The sequence below is a fragment of the Canis lupus genome, chromosome 5 (genome assembly GCF_011100685.1).
Source record: "Canis lupus familiaris isolate Mischka breed German Shepherd chromosome 5, alternate assembly UU_Cfam_GSD_1.0, whole genome shotgun sequence".
In the NCBI taxonomy this organism is placed as follows: Eukaryota; Metazoa; Chordata; class Mammalia; order Carnivora; family Canidae; genus Canis; species Canis lupus.
This window is the reverse complement of record NC_049226.1, coordinates 13,676,714-13,693,947: the sequence shown is the minus strand read 5'-3', so window position 1 is coordinate 13,693,947 and position 17,234 is coordinate 13,676,714. Positions and strand designations below refer to the sequence as shown.

Genomic DNA, 17,234 nt, shown 5'->3' with positions numbered 1-17,234 from the left:
CCCGGCCCGGCGAGCCCACGGCCCCCGACCGCCCCCGACCGCCCCCGACCGCCCTGCCCGGCGCCGCTGACAGGCAGAGCAGGGACGCGCGCCCTGGAGCTCCGCAGTTAGTCTGGGGCTGCTGCCAACTTACCCACTCGATCGAGTTTGGAAATGTAGCTGCTGCTGCTTCTTTTTTTTTTTTTTTTTGGAGAGAAACTTTTCTCCAGATTTGTCCGCGGATGGGGTAGGTGCACGCCACGGTCGCGGCGCTCTCTGGGGCGCGCGTGCACTGGGATCCGGCACTTCTCTTGGAACCCAGGGGAAGGTCATTTGGGGTGAAGGTCAGCGCCCGACCTCGGCCGGGGGTATTGGTGCATCACCTATCGGTCTTCCTCCTGCCCCCCCCCCCCCCCCCCGCCGTGGTCCCCCCAGACGCCGTGTTTAGGTTCTAGGAATTGCCGTCTGTGGACTTCGTCCTGAGACGGCTGCAGGATGATTTTTGAGCTGGCTCTTCTTTGAATATTGAGCTGCGTAGTGTTTATTATCTAATCATTTTCCAGAATGTTGAAATTACTAGTAGATCTCAGGCTCCTGATGGAGCTTAAAAAAAAAAAAAAAACAGGTGGGGGGGGGCGAGGGAGAGTCATGGGGTTTGATTTTAATTGTTGCATTTTTCGTATTTCATCTCCCAGAAGCTTTTGCATTCAAGAGATACAAACCCTAAGCGAATTAGGTAGTTAGAAGCATGGCAGGTGGATGTGCTGAGTTCTGTGAGTCCTTTCTGCTGCTGATCTGTGTTGCCTGGTGGTTGGTGAATTGAGCTCAGGCTATGTGGTTTTAAGTGGAGCTTCTTTACTCTTAGGGGTTATTCTTTGGAATATTGGTTTAAACAGTAAATTCCTTTTACTGTATTTTATTTCTCAATTTCATTATGACCTTGTATCCTGGTTCCAAATTTCAGCCAGTCTTTTTTTTGTTTTTTTTAAGTCCGTATTCAGACTATTACATCATTTAAAAAAAAAAAAAAAAAGATCAAATAACTGAATTAGGGGGGCAAAACAAAGCACTTTGATGAAAAGTGCAACAATAGTGCTCTTGCAGAAAATGTGGAGTTTCCTAATACAGAGTTTCACCCAATGGTCAGACTCATTTGTTGATTTTAAAAGGGCCAAATTCCATTATCATACCATAACAGCTACTCCAGAAACAGAACTTCCTCTTCCTGTTGATGCTTTCCAGTGTCACGTGAATGTTCACCTAAAAGATTCCATTAAATATTTAAACTATATTCGTTGCGTATTTTTTTAAAATTAATTTTAGTTTTCAACTTTTCTGATTGTACCCGTAACAACAAGTAGCAGCAGTGCTTATCTTTAATTTCTTTCGATCATCCCCATCCCTTTTCCTTTCAGGGTGTTTTGCTACTGAGAAATCACGTTGTGTTTTTATTTTCCTGGTTCATTCACTTCTTGGCCTCTGTATGAGCCTTTAGACAAGAAGTCTTATTAGGGACTAATGTAGTATTAGTAGTTTTTACTGTGGTACTAGGGGTGCTTAATTTTGTAGAAACAGAACCAAGGGTCACTAGCTCATTTCACATGAGAACCACTTAATAATAGTGCCCACTTAATAACCTTCCTCTCTGCTTCTCAGAGATTTTTTTCCTTTTTCTATTATCTTGAAATTAAATCTTGGGACTTTTTTTTTTTTTTAATAAGTTAGATGAGATACAGATATACAATAAATATGTAGTCAGTGGATGTCCTTTGCCAGGCCCCGTGCTAAGCACAAAAGATTAAAAGACGAGTATTCTAAGTATAAGATGAATCTGCAAATTGGTTTGGGTATTGATGTCCTTGAATAAGTTCAGGTGTTGGCTGATGTTACATTTTAAAAAAGAAAAACACCTTTAAAAACCACTTAATTTAGAATGCATTGCCAAGACATTGTGGATACCCGTATCTTAGAAATTTGCTACTAGTTTTTTTTTTTTTTAACAAGATTATTCTTAGGTGACTATTACATTTTCTTTAAACACATCTTACTCTGTAGATATCAAGCATCCATTTGCTGGCTAGGAGAGTAGTTGTCCCTGATTTAAATATATGTTGGGGTGAAATCCAGAAGCGCGCCAGTTTAGTGTTATTTTTTTTCCCAGGGTACCTTAACAAAGTTATGGGTACAGAGTAGTTCTTAGCTGCTTCTCTGCTATGTCTACCCCATTCTTGTTTCTCACTGTCTAATTCCAGTGTACTGTAGGTGTATTTTGCTGATTCTAGAGCTATTGGCAAATTAACAGTGCCAGTGTAGCTTTTTAAAGATCCTTTCAAGTTTGAAGTACTGTATGTGGTATGGCTTTGTTTGGTAGAGTGTGCAGACCCACCAGGCCAGCTGTGTGAGTTAGAGTTCTTTCATTGTGGTGCTTCTGACTACAGAGTCTGTCTGTCCTCATTTGAAATCAGACTAGCTGGTTTTGGGCGTTGTTCTGTTTTGCAGTTTGTGGCAGGCGACACATGGCTGAACAAGATAAGAAGGGTTTTATTCTTGTGTTAGGGACGTGCTGGGGCTGGGATGGAATTCAGCTATGTTTAGGCTCTGATTGGTCACTGTGGATACTCAGAACTCTGTTATATCCTGTTATTATTTTACAGTTAAATTAACACAGTCATTTTATTCCCTTCTCTTCCTCTTCATCTTCTATTCCTCAGACCCCTCACCCCATTTCCCCCCTTTTTAAAAGGTGTACTTATCAATTTAAAATCCAAACTATGTTTATGGTAACTGCTGTTTTTATACAGTGTATCTGAATAGTGTTGTGGTTTTGTTTTTTTTTTTGTTTTTTTTTTTGTTTTTTAAATCTAAGCAGCTAATGAATACCATCTAGTGTTTTGCTTTGTAACTTCTGTGAGACGTATAGTTTTCCACTTTTAGAATCAGCACTTGAAAAGTTGTATTAGCATCTGATCGCTATTTTTCAGTTTGCATCAATTGCTATATTCAGTCCTAAAAATACATCCTAATTCTTTGCAGTCCTCTTAGGTGCCTGTCTTCTGTTCCTGAGAGAACAGAAGACAGTTTAGGGGGTCTTATGGCACTTGGAAATTCTTCTGAGAGAGAGAGAGGAGAGTGCTCTTTCAGTGGACTCCCTAAACCGTTTCAGGCTAGATTCTAGAACAGTGAGTTTTCAGGGACGATACAGGTAAGGTTTTGTTATAAGTGTCTTACTTGAAATAAATGGATCTTTGTCTGGTCTAGGACTTAGGGGCTTTGTTGTTCTGATTGACAGATAAACAAAGGTTTTTAATATATTGGCATTTTCTTAGTACTGAGTTCAGGTCTAAGCTTGTTTAATTGAAGCAAACTTTTGGTGAGTATGCAAACTTGTGACTTTACATGTGTATACACAGTAATTGGGGTTTTCATCCAGGATACTTTTTCTGCCATCATTGCCATATAATGCTTTTGATTAGAAAACAAAACTAAACAACTCCTGTATGTGTGCTGTTTTCAAGTTTATCTGAGTCATCTGCAAGGTTAGGTTATTTGTAACGTTTACTTGTAAAGTCGGTCATTTGATAAATACAAAATTGAGATTAGGGACCAGGATCCCAGAGCTAGCTTTGTATTCAGTTTAATGTTCTTTTCTCCCAGTACGGTATAAAATCCTGATTCATATAGACGTGCAATAGTACATTCACTTGTACGCTTTTACATGAGTCAACAGATACAGTACAAAGTAAACTTTTTAAAAAGTGCAGAGCTGTCGTCTTCCTGATTAATGGTACATTTATAAGATGTTCGTATTTGTTTAGTGAGGTGACAAGAGAATCTATTTGAATCACTGTAAAAATATGGTAACCTGGTAATGCTCCCTAACACATTGGTGGTTTCTCGTTAAAATGTAGTAGATAACATTGAGTTAACATACAGGATTTTTTTTAACTAAGTTTGGAGTTTCAGTGAAATTTGAGGCAGACATTGATGAAATCCATAAACGGTGGATTTTACATATTTTTCTGTGGAGCATTTTGATTCCAGAGAAAACAGTCAGAAAATCTTTGAGTAAACATATGTGGTGGCCTCTTCTGAAAGCCATCTCGAAATGGGTATGAATTGCCAATCAAACTGGTGTGGGTCACAGAAAGCAGGATATTTTAATGGTTTTTCGAGAGGTCATCGGAGAGACTTTTATATCGTGGCTGTCTGACAAAATTACTAGAAATGTTTCTTATCATGTAATTGTTTATCTCCTAGAAATTGACCATGTCACATTTTCAGGAACAGGGAGCTGGAGCATAATAACTTCTTTCTGTCTCTGTTAAAACTTGATGATGTTTTAAAGCCTCATTTGAAGACATTCTCTCTTCTTCCCTTTGTCCCTGTCTCCTTCCCTTTGTCCTCAAAATAGTGACATTTGAACTGAAATTTTAAAATGAGCAAAATTATAAATATTTTGTTTCTTTTTGAGTAAAATACTCTCATGTATCTAACAATATCTTATTATAGTGTAATTCTTTAACACTTGCAATATTTTCACTCCACATAGGGCAGATCATCCTTAACATTTAGACAACTTATACTGTTTTAAGTCAAGATTATAAAACTGGAAAGGACGATTTTAACCTAGATCTTCTGACTTTCAAGTCCTCTTTCTACTTTAAATTATTGTCTTACTATGTGTATTATTTTTTCTGTCCTACTTTACTTTTGTAATTTTCCAATCTGGCCAAGTTAGAGTTGGATTTTTCTCTTAGGGGATGCTTTCTAATGCCTTACCTATTCTAGAGGGTCAAGTTCTCGGCACTTCCTCACGAGACTGAACAGTAATCTGATAGATCTAGTAGTCAGGAAGTTTTTCCTGATCTTTAGCTCAGACTTTTAATTTGTCCTCTTACTTGTATATACTTGCTGTAGCAGGCTAAATAATGCTGTCCTCCCATGTTGTGTTTATACGACTCTAAATGGTTCAGACAGTTACCCAGCACCCTTTCCCTACCCCCACCCTTATTCTTTGCTTTGCAAAGTTGTATGTTCTGTTGATTTGTTGTCTAAAAATCACCCTGTCCCTCCTAATGTTTTATTAGCTTTTCCCTAATTGCTCTCTTAGTGCAGAGGTTTTTTTTTCCCCCTTAGATGTGCTCCTAGGACCAAATATAGTATTCTGTATTTTATCTTTACCCATATTCTAGAGCAGCAAGTTCCCACTTTAAGTTTAATATAATTCAGGGGGTCTTCAGTTTTCTCTAGGCATAGCCCAAAATTAGGGCTAAAGAGATTCTCAAGTTTATTTTAATTCACTTTTATGTTAGTTTTTAGAATGGATATGGGAGATGTTGGGATCAAATAAATTTATACGAACAGCATAGTTACTAAATCAGCTAAGCAATTACTCGCGTTATAAAAGGCTTCTTTACAAAGTGATTCTTTAAAATATGAGTGCCCCTAATGTAACAAGTGTTATCAATTATGTGACAGATGGGTAGCAAACAAAAATAATAAGTGTTAGGAGCCATCCTTGGTTGAAAATCAATCAGAAGTGAAGATAAGACATCTCTGAACTTGTAAGTAAATGAAGAGATGTGATTGTAGCTCTAAATTATCTGTTGCAATGTGGTGATACATCTGGAAGTTGTTATTTTTTAATTTTTTAATTTTTTTTGCAGTGGTTTTTCAGTCTCACCTTAAATTGTATGTCACTTTTTCCATTTCTTTTGTATATTGAGTTTTACCTTTTTTTTTCTGTCCCCCCCCCACATATGAGTGAAGAGAACTTGACCTGAAAATACTTAGCATTATTTTTCCAGTGAAATACACTATTGTTAAAATTAACATAACATTTTACTTTTTTGCCACTGTATTTATAAGCACTGTTACTAATGATGAGACCATAAAAGAAGGAAAAAGTGCATATTTAAATTATAAAATGCATAAGAGTATAGAACTCTTGAATATCTTATTGGTAGGATTTTTTCATCGATAGCAACTTAGTTTAAAATTATTTAAATAGATGTCTTTGTTCTTTTGTATTTTGCTAGTGATTTTGTTTCCTCAAACTTTAGAGTTTTGGTGAGATGCCAAAGTTAGGGCATTTTACTTTTTCAACTGAGAATATGTGGAGTACCGAGATAGCCATATACGAAAGATTTTGTGAGACAGCTTCTAACTCCAAGAGAACCTTATGAAGCTAGTGCCTTAGGATAATTTTTAGCTTTTTGATTCTGTGCAGGTACCACATGATGGTCTGAAGGTCAGAGGCTTTGCCTGAATTGCACAAGCATACATTATTGACTTTCAGGAAAAGAAGAAATACACTATGTTTACCTTATTGAATTAGCATGCACCAATGCAGCTGACAGTTTAGATTCATACCAAAACAGGATCTTTTACTAATTCAAAAGCTGAATCTTGGTTTTTGAGATCATAGTCACATGATAGGCCTGGGTAGCTTCCCAGTGTTGAAAGACAAGCCAATCTAATGGCCAATGAAAAATTAGATTTCCTGTCTTGGGACTATGAGTAACAATTCATGAAAAAATTCACACAAAAAAATTTAAGAAAACCTGGTTTACTCAATGCTTAGCAATTAGCCACTTGTTACACTGCTTTTTCTTTAATATTGTAAAGCCTGTTGTATGTAGTCATTTAAAGCTATTGCTCAGAGACTACAATTTTGGTCAAATATTACATTTAAATGCTGATGTTAGGTTCACACCCTCAAGATATCAAAGAGAATTTTGTAGGTAGTCTTTGGTTTTAGAAAATGTAGATTTGGGCAGCTCTGGTGGCTCAGCGGTTTAGTGCCGCCTTCAGCCCAGGGCGTGATCCTGGAGACCCAGTATCAAGTCCCACATTGGGCTCCCTGCATGGAGCCTGCTTCTCCCTCTGCTTGTGTCTCTGCCTCTCTCTCTCTCTCTCTCTCTCTCTCTGTCTCTCATGAATAAATACATAAAAAAATCTTTAAAAAAATGTAGATTTTATATAGTTGAAAAACTGGAATTTCATTGTCTTCTGAAGATGTTACATGTGAAATTGAACATGTAATGCAGAAGTTGGCTGGTCTTGTCTAGACAGAATAACAAGTCCCTCAAAATACAGATTGTTCCCAGCCTACAGTGTTTGACTTCAAGATAATGCAGAAGTGATATGCATTCCGTAGAAATGGTACTTTGAATTTTGATATTCTTCTAGGCTAGTAGGCAGTACCAGTACTCTCTCTTGATGCTGGTTAGCAGCAGCAAGCCCCACTGCTCTCATCCTTATGATCGTGAGGGTAAACAACCAATATATTTAAAACCATTCTGTACCCATATAATCATCCTATTTTTTACTTTCAGGACAGTATTTAATACATGAGATATCTAACACTTTATTATGAAAGTGGTTTATAGGGTTGTCTGTTAGATGATTTTGCCCAACCTTAGGCTGAGAGGTGAGTGTTCCGAGCACAGTTCAGGTAGGCTTAGCTAGGCTGTGATGTTCAGTAAGTTATATGTATTAAGTGTGTTTTCAACTTATGATATTTTCAACTTACAGTGGATTTTTTGGGATATAACTCCATTATAACTTGAGATCGATGTCTACATTTAAATGTATATGGAAAGTCTCATGAAGGGGCTTAGACATACCTTTCCATAGATTTTAGATGGGTTATCTTCCTGTGTCCCACACACAAACTGGTATGTGGTTTGCCCTGTACAGTCTCTGTGGTTTATTCAGAGGAAGTGGTTCTTGTGGGTGAAGGTCTGATCTTTTCAGAGATTGTTGGTGGCACATGCACCGTCAGCTTATTTCCTGTTTTATTGGCTGTTTGGGCAAGACCTTCTCAGAGCAAGTACTGCTGAAGGGGTATTTAAACATTTTGTAGTGGCAGGATAGATGGTTATAATGTATAATATCTACCTCTCAGGTGATATGAGGGTTAAATTAATGTTTGTGAAATGCTTTGAGATCCTAAGATGAATAGTGCAGACCTATTCCTAATCATGTTTGCAAGTTGCAGCTATATTCAGATACTGCTCAAATTTGTGGAAAAACGTGTTCCTGCAATAAAGAATTGCTGTGTGGACCTTGACTTCTGTAACCATTCAAGTGTTGTTTAATCACTGTAAGAGTTACAGTTAGAATTTTTTCTTTTTCTTTTTTTTTTCTTCTCTTTAGAATTTTACCCTACATGGGTTAACTTAATGGAGTAGATACTTCATTTATGGAACTAATTAATGCTTTTTCACAAAACTTAATGGTTCGAACATACTTCTTCTCTAGTTTTAACTGGTATACTGAAATAATAGAATTTAGAGAATTTTTTTTGAGATCAGCGGCTGTACCACCCATATACAAAACCCTTTATTGGCTTTGCTGGAACCTTAAGAACAAACTGATTGAATTGCAAATGTCATACTTCTAATTTTTTTTTTTTTTTGGACCTTGCATACTGTATCCTTTGCCACTTTAGAAAATTAATAATTTTTTTTGGTCTATCTTTCAAAACATCCTTACAAGTACAGCAGTCTATCATTTTAATATTCTTCGTACCTAGTCCATAGTAGGTATATATATCAGTTTCTGCTAGCTTGTGTTACCGTAACACCAGCTTCAAATTTTAGTGGCTTACAATACTGGTTTATTTCTTGCTTACATTACACCTTGTCATCTGTGGATTGGCTGCAGCATTTTCAGAACCCTGGCTGAAGGAGCAGCCTCTGTCTGGGATATGTCATTTGCATGGCAGAAGGAAAGAGCAGGAAAGCTGATGCAAGCATGCAGTGGCTCTTAAAAGTTTCTCCTCAGTCATGGTGTACATAAATCATGTCATTGGCCAAAGCAAGTCAAATGGTCAGGCTCATTGTCAGTGTGCCAGGGATGAATATTCCTCCCACAGGTGGTGTTGCAAGTCACATAATGATGGGTAAGGATGTATAATTCTCTTAGGGGAAGGGGAGAGTAAAAAATTAGGGATGACATAGTCCACCATGCTTACTAGATGGGTTGTTTTCAATCCGTATAAGTTTTATTTTATTTTTTATTTTTGTTTTTATTATTATTTTTTAATATTTATTTGTTCATGAGAGACACACGGGGGCGGGGGGCAGAGACAGAGGCAGAGGGAGAAGCAGGCTCCACGTAGGGAGCCCGATGTGGGACTCAATCCTGGGTCTCCAGGATCACGCCCTGAGCCAAAGGAGGCACTAAACCGCTGAGCCACCCGAGCTGCCCAGTTTTTTTGTTTGTTTGTTTTGTTTTTTGTGGAATATTTCAAACATACACAGAAGTACAGAGAATAAAAGTATGATGAACCTCCATGTCCCCATAATTAGCTTCAATAATTATCAGTGCGTGGACAGTCTTGGTTCATCTGTTTCCTTGCCCTGCTTCTCCATCAGATTATTTTGAAGCAGTTTCTGGATACTTCACCCATAAATACTTCACTAAGTATCTCTGAAAAATAAAGTCTGAAAGTGCGACTTCCTTTAATCTTGCTGTCTAATAGTTTGAGGTAATGGTACTAGGGACTGACAGGTGTCAAGTAGGAGAGGATGTTCATGGAGTGTATCTGCAATTTGACAGCCAGAAACCTGTTTTGATTTCATTTTGAGTATTTCTGGAGGAGGCTTATAGAGAAGAATGTCATCTGTTTTCCCAGAACCTCCTCTTCTCCACTTCAGTGTGTGTGTGTGTGTGTGTGTGTGTGTGTGTGTGTATAGCAGAAGCAGGTAATTAACCCCTGGAAAAAAAAAAACATTGCAACAGATTTGATTTGCAGGAGGTTTCATTTCTCACTGAGCCTCTGTTGGAATGATGCCAACTGAAAGGAATCCCAGCCCTTAATGGCTCTAAGTGTTCTGGGAGTTCCCAGTGATGTTATTTACTTTGAAGGAAAAACATCAGAACCGTTTGTAAAAATCTTATATTCACCTATCCTATTTGCTGTGCAGAGAAAGGCTCTATCAATCTTTAAGGAGGTTCCTGAGATGATCCAAAAGTAAGGGAGAGAGTCTGTCCAACTGTGGTTTAGAAGTAATGAAAGCCACTTGCCACTGCTTAGGTTAGTTGTCTAAGGGATATAAAGCCTCCATTTTGACTCAAGACTTTACAGAGGTTATTATCACACAGCATGATACAATAAGTATACTTGTCATTTCTTCATTATGCATCCAGGATCATCAGCTTCACAGGAAATTCTTTGGGGAAAGTGTTATGTAATCAACAGTGGGAAGCAAATTAAACAGAGTCCCTTCATCAGTTTGTAGATTGGCAGGTGACAGTGAGGTGATCAAGGAGGATTTATCCAGACCAATGAATAAATTATATAAAACATGATGAAAGTACTTTATTTTAGTAGAGTCCTACTAGCTAATTTTGTTTTCTTGATGGGCTTCTTTCACTGTGCTTAGAGACACTTAGGTTAAAATTATCTTTCTAGGTATCAAAATGGTTTGTTTTCTTTAATTAAGTTATATTGTTAGTCTCATTTCAGAATCCGTTTAGTAACTGCAGTAGAAAATGCTTGGCTTGTAAAATCATTGGCTTGTAAATACAATTTTTATTTAAATTTGAGTTTTTCTTGGCATTCAACTGATTCTGGCTTTGGTTGCTTGGGACAATGTAGTCTATTTAAAATGTAAATAGTTTTTTCCCATGGAGAATAACTCTTGGACTTGGCCATTGTTCGTTATTTTTCTGTTGCATCACAATAGAAAAACATTCATTTTCAGAGATAATAATTTGTTGGTACCTTTGTCAGAATAATATATTTGTACTTCAGTTGTATTTGTTAGTTGCACAATTTGGGGAAAGGTTTGTGGTTTCTAGTTACTGTATTTACCCAGAAGCTCTACAAGATCAGAATTCTTTGGATGGTGTTTAAAAGTAAGTTGGGTGTGTTGCCTGGATGTGACTAATAAAAAGAAGCTTCTCCCCATGCAATTATTGCTTAGTAGGGTACAAGGTGCATTTTGTTTCCAAAAATAGGAATTAAGTAAAATATTATATGGATAAATATTAGCAATTATATTAATTTTGACTCCACTGGCAGCCTTCTTTTTGAAACTATCTTTGTCAGAAATTAAAAGTAGTTAAAAGAAAAGATTTCAGCTCTTAATTTTATATCTGTGTATCTCTGTGTGTTTAGCTTTTGTAAAAGAAAGCAATAGAAAGGAACTGATCGAAGATGATGTAGAAAAAAAAGCCTCCTGGGCTTAGTGTGTCAGACTTGTTCTGCTGCTTATTATATCTGGGAGACCATAGGCAAACCCTCTGCACAACAGTTTAGTTTTCTCATCTGTATAAATGAGATATCACAGTATCCTTACTGTGATAGTATTCCTTATCCTTTATATTTCAAGTTATAGGTTGTTTTTAGAATTAAGATACATTTGGAAGTGAGGAACAGGCCAAAGAGAGACGGTTATTTCGGTTCAGACTGAAACAATAACCTCTCTGGTTGCTGAATTGGTAAGACTTGTAGGCTTGGCAATCGACTTTTAAATCTGCCTTTGATCACTCAGGATTTGTTCAGTTCCCGTCTTTACAACATTAGGTCATTTACTTATTCATTTATTCAGTAAATAATGAATGCCCACTCTGCATAGGTCATTGCATTGGCAAAGTTACTTTGAGCTTCTGCTACCTGCTGATTTATATTTAACAATTAAGAAATTTACCTGTAAGAGTGATATCCATTGATTCATGCTGATGATTAACATGAGAAGTCACTTTTTTGGGGGTGAAATAGTGGTATGAAACTATCAATGGTGAAATTTATCTTGTTTTCCAAATTAAATTGTTCTGTCCCATCACATACTGTCCAGTTGTTTCCTTTTTATTTTTCAGTTTAATTATATTTTGGTGAGTTACCTAAAGTGAGAAGTGCAGTGTTTTTTAAGTTGAAATTTAAGAAGCTTTAGATGTTCGTTGCCTTTGAATAGAAGAAATCACATTTTTCTGATTAGGTATTGCTTTAGTCACTATTTGAAGGAGAACATCTCTCCTCATTAGCTACCTCTTTGAAGGTACTAGCAACTTTGTACATCCAGTGGTAAATATGTTGATCAGTGAAAGATTCTGGAAGCTACAGTAGTTTGTTTATTTAGCAAGACCGTGCTTAAATCCTGATGAGTTGCTGCACTAATGTTTTATATTTCAGAAAGGTGGGAAGATGACTGTGGGTGAAAAGAAATATTTTAAGGTAGGGGAAATTTAGTCTTATAAAGAAATTTGGGATGTGGTAAAGGATTTTATGTTTATTGAGTACATATTAAGTGCTCTGCACTGTTCCAGGAACTTTCTATGCATTGTCTTTTTTACTCTTTTAGCTGTGTAATTTAAATATTGTCCTCATCTTAAAACAGAGAAAAATGAAATTTTAAGACATGGATTAACTTGCATAAAGTCACATAGTTTTTCAGTAGAGGAGTTGGGATTGTGATTCCAATTGTCATTTTCTTTGGGCCTTTTGGTCTCAGGCTTGCTTATACTAAGTAAGATGGCTCATCTGGATCAGTCAGTTGATCTTTTGAATCAGTTGGATAAAGCCCAGAAAGTGGATTTTTGCCTTCAACACCATTAAAGTGTTGTCTTACATTATAATTTCATACTATATTTTATTCTTTTGTATTTTTAATCACCTATTTACTTACTCCCTTTTCCAGATTTCTGACGTGAGGCATTTTGTCTCATTTCCTCTAAAGAATGGCTACATTGTGTTTTGATTTCTTATTCATTGCTTTTAATATACACACATCTGTAAACATTGGATTCTTTTGAAGCCTAATATACATTGCTTATAAGTCATTTTCCATTGTAACTATTCTGAAGTTCTTTTAAAAAGTTTAAGGTCCATCTAAAACAAGATTTGTGGGTTTTTTCTTTTTCTTTTTTTTTGGTGGTGTGTGTGTGTGTGTGTAGAGTGTGGTAGGCACACAAAGCGGTAAGAAGGGACTCAAAGAATTGTTATATTGAGAGGAAGAAAAGGCAGCAAATGAATGATTTTAATGCTAGGTAATCAGGTCTTTGTGAAGTGTAAGTGATTTAAGCAAATCGGGTTTAAATTTTTCCTAAGTAAGTGGCAATGGGGATAATATTTTCTTTTTAAGGATTTCTTGTTATAGTAGTGATCTTCCCTTTATATTTTATCATTCAGTTTATATTTTCTACCACTTAAAGAAATGTATAAATATCCCTTTTATTCGAAAGCTCTAGATTTATCTTTTAAGCCATAAAGCAGTGACTTTTTGTTCATTTTTTTTTGTGACTTTTTTTTGTTGTTACTGAAATTCTATGGCATGAATCATTTTAGTTCAGCCACTTTTTATGCTGTAGCATTGGAAAGAAAATTAAGAGATACTTACGTGTATTTTTTAGCCTAATCTTTTTTAACTATATTGTTGTTTTTGCATTTTCTTAATAACCTCAGAGAATCTAGAACAGAGGTAGGCAGATAGCTGATTCAAAAAAGAAGCTACAAACTAAATTTTTTATTGACTAAGTACTGTTTCTAGGTAGAGAAAGAGTAGGAAATTATAATTTGAGAATTTTACTTGGTTTAAAAGCCACAGAGAGGATGCATGCAAAAAAGCAATGCCCTTTGAAGCATTCTTATGGATGTGGAGACTTTTCTAGCCCTTAGGGAGATCTACAGACATCCGCTATGCTCAGTTCTGGGAAGCTGTTTTTTCCCATGCTTGCAGCCTCCCTGTGGGGTAAAGGTCTGTTAATTTTGCATAAATATTTACCATATCTCATTTTAGCTAGCATTGCTTCCTTACACTGTTGGCAATAAGGAAACCATTGCTTATCCAGCTTGAAAAGTTTACTGTTCTCAATATGACTGGTCTGGAGTATGTTCTGTTATGTTCTGAGGGTTGCTAAAGTTAAAAAATCAGATTGGAAAAAATAACGAGTAGGTAAACAACCAATTCATGGTCTATACATAATCTGGTTATTATAGAAATATTTGCCCATGCTTATTTTTTTTGTATTTAAAAATGAGACGTTTATTATCACATAAGAGTGTGATTCACTTCCATCCTATCACATCTAGTAAGTCAAATTATTGTCATCTTCATATATATGTTTAGATGATTTAGCAGTAGTTTCATTTACTATACGTTTACAACTGTTTTCTCACTTAGTAACAATAACAAACAGCTTTTGTTTATCAAGCATCATTCTCAATGCTTTATAGGCATTATATTTAATACACATAACAATACCACCAGGCAGATGTCATTCCCATTTTACAGATGAGGGGAATTTAGATTCAGTGACATTCATTGACTAGTCCAGTATTTCTCAGCTAGTACATTTTTGGAGTCAGGTTTCTAATCTAGGTCTTTTGACTCTTGGTTCATTGTATTTGCTACTGCACTTAATTATGGGCACCTATCATTTCTGTAAAGTTAGAATCCAAACGCAAATAGTATAAAATTCAAATATAAGAAGTTTCAGCCAAAGAAGGTTATTTAGTTTCTTTTAATATAATTTACAGCAGCAGTTTCTAAATTGTGTTCCAGAGAACATCAGGATCCTTTAATAGAAGTATAATTTAAAATTTTGCCAAACTGTCTTATTATCCCTACATTGTTTCAGGCTCCCAAGGCAAAAGGTGGAATGTAAAATGGAATCAATGTGTCATCACCAAACTTTTATTACTTTAAAAATGTCTAATCCATTTTACTAGTCAAAAGCAGTCCGGTATTTGCAATTCATATTATTTATCCTGGGAGCATTATCTTTATGAATATATCTTAGGTCTTGTCATTGCTTAGACGGATTCTGCTTTCAAAAAAATTTTTGTGTTTTTCTATCTCTTACCTTCTCTTCATTCTCCCTCATATCCTTTTGCATGTAGTCTTTGCCTTCATTGTCATCACCAGCCTTCTCATCTTTCCTATCTGATGCCATCTAGAACCTCTGCTCTTCCTCAACCTTTTATTTATTTTCTAGGTGAGCTCTTTTGCCATTCCCTGCACTTTTCTGACCACATAGTAGATACCCAATAGGCTTCCTGGATTACCTATCATTTTTTCTCTAGAGTGGCCTAACAAAAGTTATTTCAAACATGTTATCTTCTATTTTGACCTTTCTCACTCTTTTTTTACCTACGTAGGGGAGGTAGTAGCCCAACCATTAATCTCTCTATCCAAAATTTATTGATTGAGTAAAAGTTATATAATATGTACTATAATATTTTATACATACTATTTTACTGAATTTCTTTTTTTTTAATATTTTATTTATTTATTCATGAGAGACACAGAGAGAGAGAGAGAGAGAGAGCCAGAGACACAGGCAGAGGGAGAAGCAGGCTCCCTGCAGGGAGCCCGATGTGGGACTCGATCCCTGGTCTCCAGGATCACACCCTGGGTCGAAGGGGGCACTAAACCGCTGAGCCACCAGGGCTGCCCTTTACTGAATTTCATAATGACTCTGTGAAGTAATGGGTTTTGTTATAAAATTCCATTTGACAGTGGAAGAAACAACATTAAAAGGTTTAGGTGACATGCGTAGTGAGTGGTAAAACTGGGATTGTAGTCTGAATTTGTGTATCTTTGCAACCTGTATTCTTAAATACTATGCTATACTATCAGATATCATTAGCATTGAATCAGGTACAGTTTCTGCATTTTAGAAGTTCTGGTCTAATGGAGACAAACGTGTAGGCAGCTAAGTGCACAAGGTACAGTGGGGACTTGAGAAAAACCAGTACTTTCAGGATAAATCAGAAATTGCTTCATAGAGGAGGTGAATACTTCCTTTGAATCTTGAAAAAAAGGGTATAGTTACCAGAGAGGTGAGGGGTAGAAAAGCATTTCAGGTGGAAGAAGTAGCAATGTGAACAAAGGCACAGAGGTGAAATAGGTCATGTTTTCTAGGAATGCATGAGGTGATTAGAGTGGGGAGGTTGATGATGGGCACAGCAGCTGGTAAATTGAAGTGATAAGAGACACCAGATTATTTTTATGTTCTGAGGAGGTCGGGTTTTATCTTCTGGATTGTGGGAAGCCACTGAAGACCTTTAATCAGAAAGGTAATAAGATCAGTGTTATGTCAAAGAATGATCGTTCAAGGGGCAATATGAAGAATGGGTTGGTCTCGAGAAGCAGTTTTAGGGATAGAGAGACCAGAAAGGAGGCATTTTTGGTAATCCAGATGAAAAAATGAAGTCCTAAACTGAAGTTGTAACAATATCCAGAAAAGAGAAGAGACAAATAGAGCTATTGAGAAGATGTTAAGAATACCAGTAGTATGAAAAGGGTAGGTGGTGAAAGTGAGGACCCTTCTGGCTTGGGTGTTTAGGTGTTGGTATCATTTGCCAAGCTGGGGAATATAAAAGGGCGGAGTCAGTTTTATTTTGTTTTGTTATTTTTGTTTGGTTAACTGGTTAGATGAAAGATTGAGAGGAGAATAGATATAGTAAGGGGCAGATTTTGTTTAAGGTACCATAGTAGTTCTCTTGCTGCCTGTAGATGATACTAGATCAATAAATATACTTGCACTGTCCAACATGTGGCCATTTAAATTTAAATTAGTTAAAATCATATAAAATTAAAAATTAATTCTTCAGTCACACTAACCACATTTGAGTGATCAGTAGCTATAGTGTAGTCAGCAGGTACTGTGTTGGACATTAGACATAGAACATTTTCATCAGGGGCAGCTGGGTGGCTCAGTTGGTTAAACCTCTGGCTCTTGTTTTCCACTCAGGTCATGATCTCATCAGGGTCATGTGTTTGAGCCCCATGTTAGGCTTTAGCTTAGTGCAGAGTCTGCTTGTCCCTCTCCCTCTGCTCTTCCCTCCACTGGCCTCTCTCTCAAATAAATAAAATCTTTAAAAACAAACAAAAGAGCGTAGCCCCGGTGGCTTGGCGGTTTAGCGCCTGCTTTCGGCCCAGGGCCTGATTCTGGAGACCCGTCCCACGTCGGGCTCTCTCCAGGGAGCCTGCTTCTCCCTCTGCCTGTGTCTCTGCCTCTCTCTGTGTCTCTCATGAATGAATAAATAAAATCTTAAAAAAATAAAAATACATAAAAACAAACAAAAGAACATTTTAATCGTTACTAAAAGTTCTGTTGGACTTTGCTGCTAAACATTTATTATCTCATAGTTTGCTGTGATCAAATCTGGGAGCCACTTAGCTGAGTAGTTCTGCTTCAAGGTCTCTAATGAGCTTGTAGTCAAGATGTCTGTTCTTGAAGCAAAGGCTTGAATGGAGCTGATGGATCCACTTCTAAGGTGACTCATTCACATGCTGGGC

At 36.8% G+C, this 17,234-nt stretch overlaps 1 protein-coding gene across 4 annotated transcripts in view; it reads left to right on the top strand.

Annotated features, from left to right (window-relative positions):
* ARHGEF12 (Rho guanine nucleotide exchange factor 12) overlaps positions 1 to 17,234 on the top strand; it is a 150,098-nt gene that overhangs the window by 236 nt on the left and 132,628 nt on the right. The window lies entirely within an intron of this gene.